This window comes from Boleophthalmus pectinirostris, unplaced genomic scaffold (genome assembly GCF_026225935.1).
Source record: "Boleophthalmus pectinirostris isolate CB_2022bp ecotype Guang Dong unplaced genomic scaffold, ASM2622593v1 HiC_scaffold_11, whole genome shotgun sequence".
Classification (NCBI taxonomy): Eukaryota; Metazoa; Chordata; class Actinopteri; order Gobiiformes; family Gobiidae; genus Boleophthalmus; species Boleophthalmus pectinirostris.
In genome coordinates this window covers 19,234,780-19,242,591 of record NW_026570994.1, presented here as the reverse complement: position 1 = coordinate 19,242,591, position 7,812 = coordinate 19,234,780, and positions in this window count along the sequence as shown.

The following is a 7,812-nucleotide window of genomic DNA, read 5'->3' as shown; positions in this document are numbered from 1 at the left end:
AGGTGACAAATGGAGAAACAGGTGATGGATTATTTCAGCTGTGAGAAAATGTGCCTGAAACCGAAAGAGAAAAACAAAACATTAGACCCCCACCGCCCACGACGGTCACCTCCAAAAGAAAAGAAGAGAAGAGAGAGAGAAGAGGAGACGCGCAGGAGGTCAGACCCCAAACGAAAAGAAAAGAAGAGAAGAGAGAGAAAAAGAGTGAGAGAGGGAGGGAGAGAGACCCACGACGGTCACCTCCAAAAGAAAAGAAGTAAGAAAGAGAGAAGAGAGAGAAGAGGAGAGAGGGACCGAAAAGAAAGAAGAGAAGAGAGAGAAGAGAAGAAGAAGAAAGAGAGAAGAGAGAGAGAAGAGGGAGAGAGAGACCCACGACGGTCACCTCCAAAAGAAAGAAGAGAGAGAGAGAGAAAAAGAGAGAGAAGAGAGAAGGAGAACCCACGACGGTCCCTCCAAAAGAAAAGAAGAGAAGAGAAGAGAGAGAAGAGAAGAGAGAGAGACCCACGACGGTCACCTCCAAAAGAAAAGAAGAGAAGAGAGAGAGAGAAGAGAGAGAAGAGAGAGAGAAGAGAGAGACCCACGACGGTCACCTCCAAAAGAAAAGAAGAGAAGAGAGAGAGAAGAGAGAGAAGAGAGAGAAGAGAGAGAGAGACCCACGACGGTCACCTCCAAAAGAAAAGAAGAGAAAGAGAGAGAAGAGAGAAGAGAGAGAAGAGAGGAGAGAAGAGAGACCCACGCACGTCACCCCAAAAAAAAAGAAGAGAAGAGAGAGAGAAGAGAGGAGAAGAGAGAAGAAGAGAGAGAGAGAGACCCACGACGGTCACCTCCAAAAGAAAAGAAGAGAAGAGAAGAGAGAGAGAGAGAGAGAAGAGAGAGAGAAGAGAGAAGAGAGAGAGAAGAGAAGAGACCACGCGGTCACCTCCAAAAGAAAGAGAGAAGAAAGAGAGAGAGAGAGAGAGAGAGAGAGAGGAGAGGAGAGAGACCCACGACGGTCACCTCCAAGAGAAAAAAGAAAAGAAGAGAGAGAAGAGAAGGAGAAGAGAGAGAAAGAGGAGAGAGAGAGAGAGAGAGAGAGAGAGAGACCCACGACGGTCACCTCCAAGAGAAAAGAAGAGAAGAGAGAGAGAAGGAGAGAGAAAGAAAGAGAGAGAGAGAGAGAGAGAGACCCACGACGGTCACCTCCAAGAGAAAAGAAGAGAAGAGAGAGAGAGAAGAGAAGAAAGAGAGAAGAGAGAGAAGAGAGGGAGAGCCCCACGACGGTCACCTCCAAGAGAAAAGAAGAGAAGAGAAGAGAAAGAAGAAGAGAGAGAGAGAGAGAAGAGAGAAGAAGAGAGAGAGAGAGAGAGAGACCCACGACGGTCACCTCCAAGAGAAAAGAAGAGAAGAGAGAGAGGAGAGAGAGAAGAGAGAGAGAAGAGAGAGAAGAGAGGGAGAGAGAGAGAGACCCACGATTGTCACCTGAAAGAGAAAAGACTAGAGGGAGGAGAGAAGGAGGAGGAGAGAGAGAGAGAGAGAGAGAAGAGAGAGGGAGGAGAGAGGGAGAGAGACCCCCACTATTGTCACCTGCAAGAGAAAAGAAGAGAAGAGAGGGAGAGAAGAGAGAGAGAGACAGACCGCCGCTATTGTCACCTGCAAAAGAAAAGAGAGGGAGGAAGAGAAAGAGAGCAAGAGAGAGGAGGAGGAGGAGAGAGAAGAGGAGAGAGAGGCTCCTGCTACTGTCACCTGCCTGGAAGAAGAGAGAGAGGGAGGAAGGGAGAGAGGAGAGGAGAAGAGAGGGAGGACGAGAGAGAAAATAAGGGCAGAGAGAGTAGAGAAGGGGAGAGAGAAAAAGGAGAGGAGGAGAGACAGAGAGAGGAGAGAGAGACAGGTGACAGTAGCAGGGGTCTGTCTCTCTCTCTCTCCTTCTCTCCTCCTCTTCTATCTCTCTCTCTCCCTCCCTCCTTTTCTTTTCTCTTCCAGGCAGGTGGCAGTATCCTCCTCTCCTCTCTCCTCTTCTCCTTCTCTCTTCCTCCTCTTCTCCCCTTGTCTCTCTCTCTCTCTTCCTCCCTTTCTCTCTCCCTCTCTCTCTCTCTCTCTCTCTCTCTCTACACCCCCGCTTCTGTCACCTGCCTGGAAGACAAAAAACAGGGCGGGAGAGAGAGGGAGAGAGGGAAGAGGAGAAAAGAAAGAGAGTGGAGAGAGAGAGAGAGAGAAGGAGAGAAGCAGAAGAGGGATAAAAGTCGTCACCTGCCTGCAAGACAAAACCCAGGGATGAACAGGACGGGTAAATCCACTTTCTGTGACAATATGAAACGATTTGAACTTCAAATACGATTTAATTTGTCTTATTTTTGTTTCTGTCATTAAAAACAAAATTATAACACGACTTAAAGCTCCAAGAGTCAGATTTGCGTCACATAAAACCTTTAATGAACATGTTTTAATTAAAATATTTCTGTTTTGTTTGTTCTGGAGCGAGGAGAGAGTGGAGCATTAATCCCCAACTGTGACCTGCCGCTGTTTCCTGAGAGACAAAGAAGTGGGTGAAAAATACGTCCGTCTCTCCCATTAGTCTCGGGTTATTGATGATAAACATTAAAGCGGCGGTGAGGGGCCCGCAGCGGGGTCCGCGGACGCCATTTTGAGGACCGCGGGGGCCAAAGCACCTGTCTGACGATGGATGGACAGAGCGCAGAGAAAGAAAGAATAACACGGGGAATGATGGATGGAGAGAGAGAGGGAGGAGCTCAGAGCGGGTCTAGACCTGGTTTAGTCCTGATTTAGTTCTGGTTTGGATTTGGTTAAGTCCTGGTTGAGTTCATGTTTAGTCCTGATTGGATCCTGGGTTTAGTCCTGGTTTAATCCTGGTTTAGTCCATAGTCTTGGTGTAGTCCTGCTTTAGTCCTGGTTTGGACCTGAAGTCCTACGTAGTGGAGTCTTGGTTTAGTCTTGGTTTAGTCCAAGTTATTACCTATTTGGTGAATAGTTTAGTCCTGTTTTAGTCCCGGTTTAGTCCTGGTATAGTCCTAGTTTAGATCTGGTTTAGTCCTGATTTAGTCCTGCTTTAGTCCTACTTGAGTCCGAGCTTAGTCCTGGTTTAGTCCTGGTGTAGTTCTACTTTAGTCCTGGTTAAGTACAGGTTTAGTCCTTGTTCAGTCCTGGTTTAGTCCTAGTTTAGTCCTGTTATAGTCCCTGGTTTAGTCTTGTTTTAGTTCTGGTTTAGAACTGGTTTAGTCCTGGTTTAGTCCTGGTTTAGTTCTAGTTTAGTCCTGCTTTAGTCCTGGTATAGTCTTCGTTTAGTCCTGGTTTAGACCTGGTTTAGTCCTGGTTCAGTTCTGGTTTAGTCCTGGTTTAGTTGCCTGCTTTAATCCTGGTATAGTCTTCGTTTAGTCCTGGTTTAGTTCTACTTTGTCCTGGTTTAGTCCTGGTTTAGTCCTGATTTAGTCCTGGTTTAGTCCTGGTTTAGTCCTGGTATTAGTCTTTTAGTCTGTTTAGTCCTGGTTTAGTTCTGGTTTTAGAACTGGTTTAGTCCTGCTTTAGTCCTGGTATTAGTCTTCGTTTAGTCCTGGTTTAGTTCTGCTTTAGTCCTGGTTTAGTCCTGGTTTAGTCCTAGGTTTAGTCCTTGTTTTAGTTCTGGTTTAGTCCTGGTTTAGTTCTGGTTTTAGAACTGGTTTAGTCCTGCTTTAGTCCTGGTATAGTCTTTTAGTCGTTTAGTCCTGGTTTAGTTCTGCTTAGTCCTGGGTTTAGTCCTGGTTTAGTCCTAGTTTAGTCTTGTTTTAGTTCTGGTTTAGTCCTGGTTTAGTTCTGGTTTAGTCCTGGTTTAGTCCTGCTTTTAGTCCTGGTATAGTCTTCGTTTAGTCCTGGTTTTAGTTCTGCTTTAGTCCTGGTTTAGTCCTGCCTGGTTTAGTCCTGTTTAGTTTTAGTCCTGGTTTAGTCCTGGTTTAGACCTGGTTTAGACCTGGTTTAGTCCTGGTTTAGTCCTGGTTTAGTCAGTATATATCGTTGTACTGAACTTCTGAACCTCAACTTTAAAATCTCAAAGACACCAACACCTCTCTCTCTCTCTCTTTTTTCTCTTCCTCTTTCCTCCCTCCATTTTTCCTCTTCTTTCTCTCTTTATGTCTGCCCCCTCCCCCCCTCTCTCTCTCTTTCTCTCTTTTTCTCTCTTTCTTTCCGTGTGTTCAGAGGAAACACGGAGCAGGTTAAATAAAATGTCTGTACTTGACTCTTGTGTAGTTTGGACTCACATTAGGATTCAGACTCTCTCCCCTCTGCAGCGAGCTGATAAAAGAACCAAAACACCCAAAAACAACAGACGGAGAGAGAGAGAGGAACAGACAAAGAAAGAGAAAGGGAGAGAAAAGAGAGAAAGAGAGAAAAAGAGAGATAAAGAGAGAGAAAGAGAGGGTGTGTTTACAGAATGAGGTGATGACATTATTAACTTTCATGTATGAAGAATCAGCCAAAACAATACGACAGGGAGAGAATTATGAGACTGGTTTAATCCTGGTTTAGTCCTGGTTTAATCCTGGTTTAGACCTGAATTAGTCCTGGTTTAGACCCTGGATTAGACCTGGTTTAATCTGTGTTTAGTCCAGAGTTAGACCTGAGTTAGAACTGGGTTAATCTTGATCTAGTTTATTCATGGTTTAGACCTGGTTTAGACCCTGGGTTAGTCCTGGTTTAGTCTTGATTTAGTCCTAGTGTTGTCCTGGTTTAGACCCTGGATTAGACCTGGTTTAGTCCTGGTTTAGTTCTGGTTTAATCTGTGTTTAGTCCAGAGTTAGACCTGAGTTAAAACTGGGTTAATCTTGATCTAGTTTATTCATGGTTTAGACCTGGTTTAGACCCTGGGTTAGTCCTGGTTTAGTCTTGATTTAGTCCTAGTGTTGTCCTGGTTTAGACCTTGGTTTAGTCCTGGTTTAGTCCTGGTTTAGTCCTGGTTTATCCCTAGTTTAGCCCTGGTTTAGACCTGGTTTAGACCCTGGGTTAGTCCTGGTTTAATCCTGTTTTAGTCCTGGTTTAGACCTGGTTTAGACCCTGGTGTAGTCCTGGTTTAGTCCTGGTTTAGTCCTGGTTTAGGCCTGGTTTAGACCTGGTTTAGTCCAGGTTTAATCCTGTTTTAATCCTGGTTTAGACCTGGTTTAGACCCTGGTTTAGTCCTGATTTAGTCCTGGTTTAGTCTTGGTTCAGTTCAGCCCTGGTTTAGTCCCTGGTTTAGTCCCTGGTTTAGTCCTGTTTAGTCCCTGGTTTAGTCCTGGTTTAGACCTGGTTTAGTCCTGGTTTAGACCTGGTTTAGTCCTGGTTTAGTCCAGGTTTAATCCTGTTTTAGTCCTGGTTTAGACCTGGTTTAGACCCTGGTGTAGTCCTGGTTTAGTCCCTGGTTTAGTCCTAGACTTTTAACTTAGTAAAGGGTCACCAGGCCACCTGCTTGTTCCATGGAGATGCTGTTATTTGTCTTAAAATATTCCACATTATGGCATTAAAATTCTTGCATTTAATCCACCACAAGTGTTTTTACAGCCCAAAAAAAACCCCTTAAAAACACACATTCTTTCTGTGAGCGAGGTCGCCTCTCCACAGATCTGACCTGTAACTTGGCTCGATGGTGTCACCTGTTGTCTCCATGGTGATCGAGAAGTTTAATGCCGTACTTTGGAACATTCCAGTAAAATGTATCCTCAGTCTGTTTTTCCGTAATAAAAGTGAGTTCTCGTTTTCTCGCTGAAATATACTTTACTCAATTAACCTCCAAACTGCTGCCAAATACAAACGCTTTTTATTTTAATTTATTGTTGTGACTAAAACTGTTCTGAATTTACAAACGGTTTAATCTGCGAAAAACACATTCACGAAAAGGTCAAAGATCAAACTAAACAAATTGTGTTTTTCACTTTCTTTTTCAGTTTAAATTTCTCAAAGACGAACACAGAGCCGAGCTTTAGTGGATTAATGACAAAATTATACCGAAAAATACTCTAATTAAACTAAAAACACATGATTAACGGGTTAGACCTGGTTTAGACCTGGTTTAGACCTGGTTTAATCCTGCTCTAATCGTGGTTTAATCCTGGTTTAATCCTGGTTTAATCCTGGTTTAATCCTGCTCTAATCTTGGTTTAGTCCTGGTTTAGTCCAGAGTTAAACCTGAGTTAGAACTGGGGAAATCTCGGCCTATTTTATTCCTGGTTTATTTTGGGTTTAGACCTGGTTTAGTCCCGGCTCAGTCCAAGTTTAGCCCTGGTTTTCCTTAGTCCTGGTTTAAACATGGTTTAATCCAGGTTTAGTTCTGCTCTAGTCTTGGTTTAATCCTTGTTTAATCCAAAATTAGACTTAATTTAGAACTGGGTTAATCTGGGTCTAGTTTATTCCTGGTTTATAAATGGATTAGTCCTGGTTTAGTCCTGGTTTTGTTTTGGTTCAGTCCTAGTTTAGTCCTGGTTCAGCCCTGGTTTAGTCCCTGGTTTAGTCCTAGTTTAGTCCTGGTTTAGTCCTGGTTTAGTCTTAATTTAGTCCTGGTTTAGTCCTAGTTTAGTCCTGGTTTAGTCCTGGTTCAGCCCTGGTTTAGTCCCTGGTTTAGTCCTAGTTTAGTCCTGGTTTAGTCCCTGGTTTAGTCCTGGTTTAGTCTTAATTTAGTCCTGGTTTAGTCCTAGTTTAGTCCTGATTTAGTCCTGGTTCAGCCCTGGTTTAGTCCCTGGTTTAGTCCTAGTTTAGTCCTGGTTTAGTCCTGGTTTAGTCCTGGTTTAGTCCTAGTTTAGTCCTGGTTTAGTCCTGGTTTAGTCTTAATTTAGTCCTGGTTTAGTCCTAGTTTAGTCCTGGTTTAGTCCTGGTTTAGTCCCTGGTTTAGTCCTGGTTTAGTCCTGGTTTAGTCCTGGTTTAGTCCTGGTTTAGTCTTAATTTAGTCCTGGTTTAGTCCTAGTTTAGTCCTGGTTTAGTCCTGGTTCAGCCCTGGTTTAGTCCTGGTTTAGTCCTGGTTTAGTCCTGGTTTAGTCCTTAATTTAGTCCTGTTTAGTCCTAGTTTTAGTCCTGGTTTTAGTCCTGGTTAGTCTGGTTTAGTCCCTGGTTTAGTCCCTGGTTTAGTCCTGGTTTAGTCCCTGGTTTAGTCCTGGTTTAGTCCTGGTTTAGTCCTGGTTTTTTTAGTCCTGGTTTAGTCCTGGTTTAGTCCTGGTCAGTCCTGGTTTAGTCCTGGTTTAGTCTGGTTTAGTCCTGGTTTAGTCTGGTTTAGTCCTGGTTTAGTCTTAATTTAGTCCTGGTTTAGTCCTAGTTTAGTCCTGCTTTAGTCCTGGTTTAGATCTGGTTTAGTCCTGGTTCAGTCCTGCTTTAGTCCTGGTTTAGATCTGGTTTAGTCCTGGTTTAGTCCCTGGTTTAGATCTGGTTTAGTCCTGGTTTAGTCCTGCTTTAGTCCTGGTTTAGATCTGGTTTAGATCTGGTTTAGTCCTGGTTCAGTCCCTGGTTTAGTCCTGGTTTAGTCCTGTTTAGTCCTGGTTTAGTCCTGGTTTAGTCCAGGTCCTGGGTTTAGTCCTGGTTTAGTCCTGCTTTAGTCCCTGGTTTAGTTCCTGTTTAGTCCTGGTTTAGTCCTGGTTTAGTCCTGGTTTTAGTCCTGGTTTAGTCCTGGTTTAGTCCTGGTTTAGTAGTCCTGCTTTAGTCCTGGTTTAGTCCTGGTTAGTCCCGGTTTAGTCCTGTTTTAGTTCCTGTTTAGTCCTGTTTAGTCCTGGTTTAGTCCTGGTTTAGTCCTGGTTAGTCCTGGTTTAGGTCCTGTTTAGTCCTGTTTTAGTCCTGGTTTAGTCCCGGTTTAGTCCTGTTTTAGTCCTGGTTTAGTCCTGGTTTAGTCCT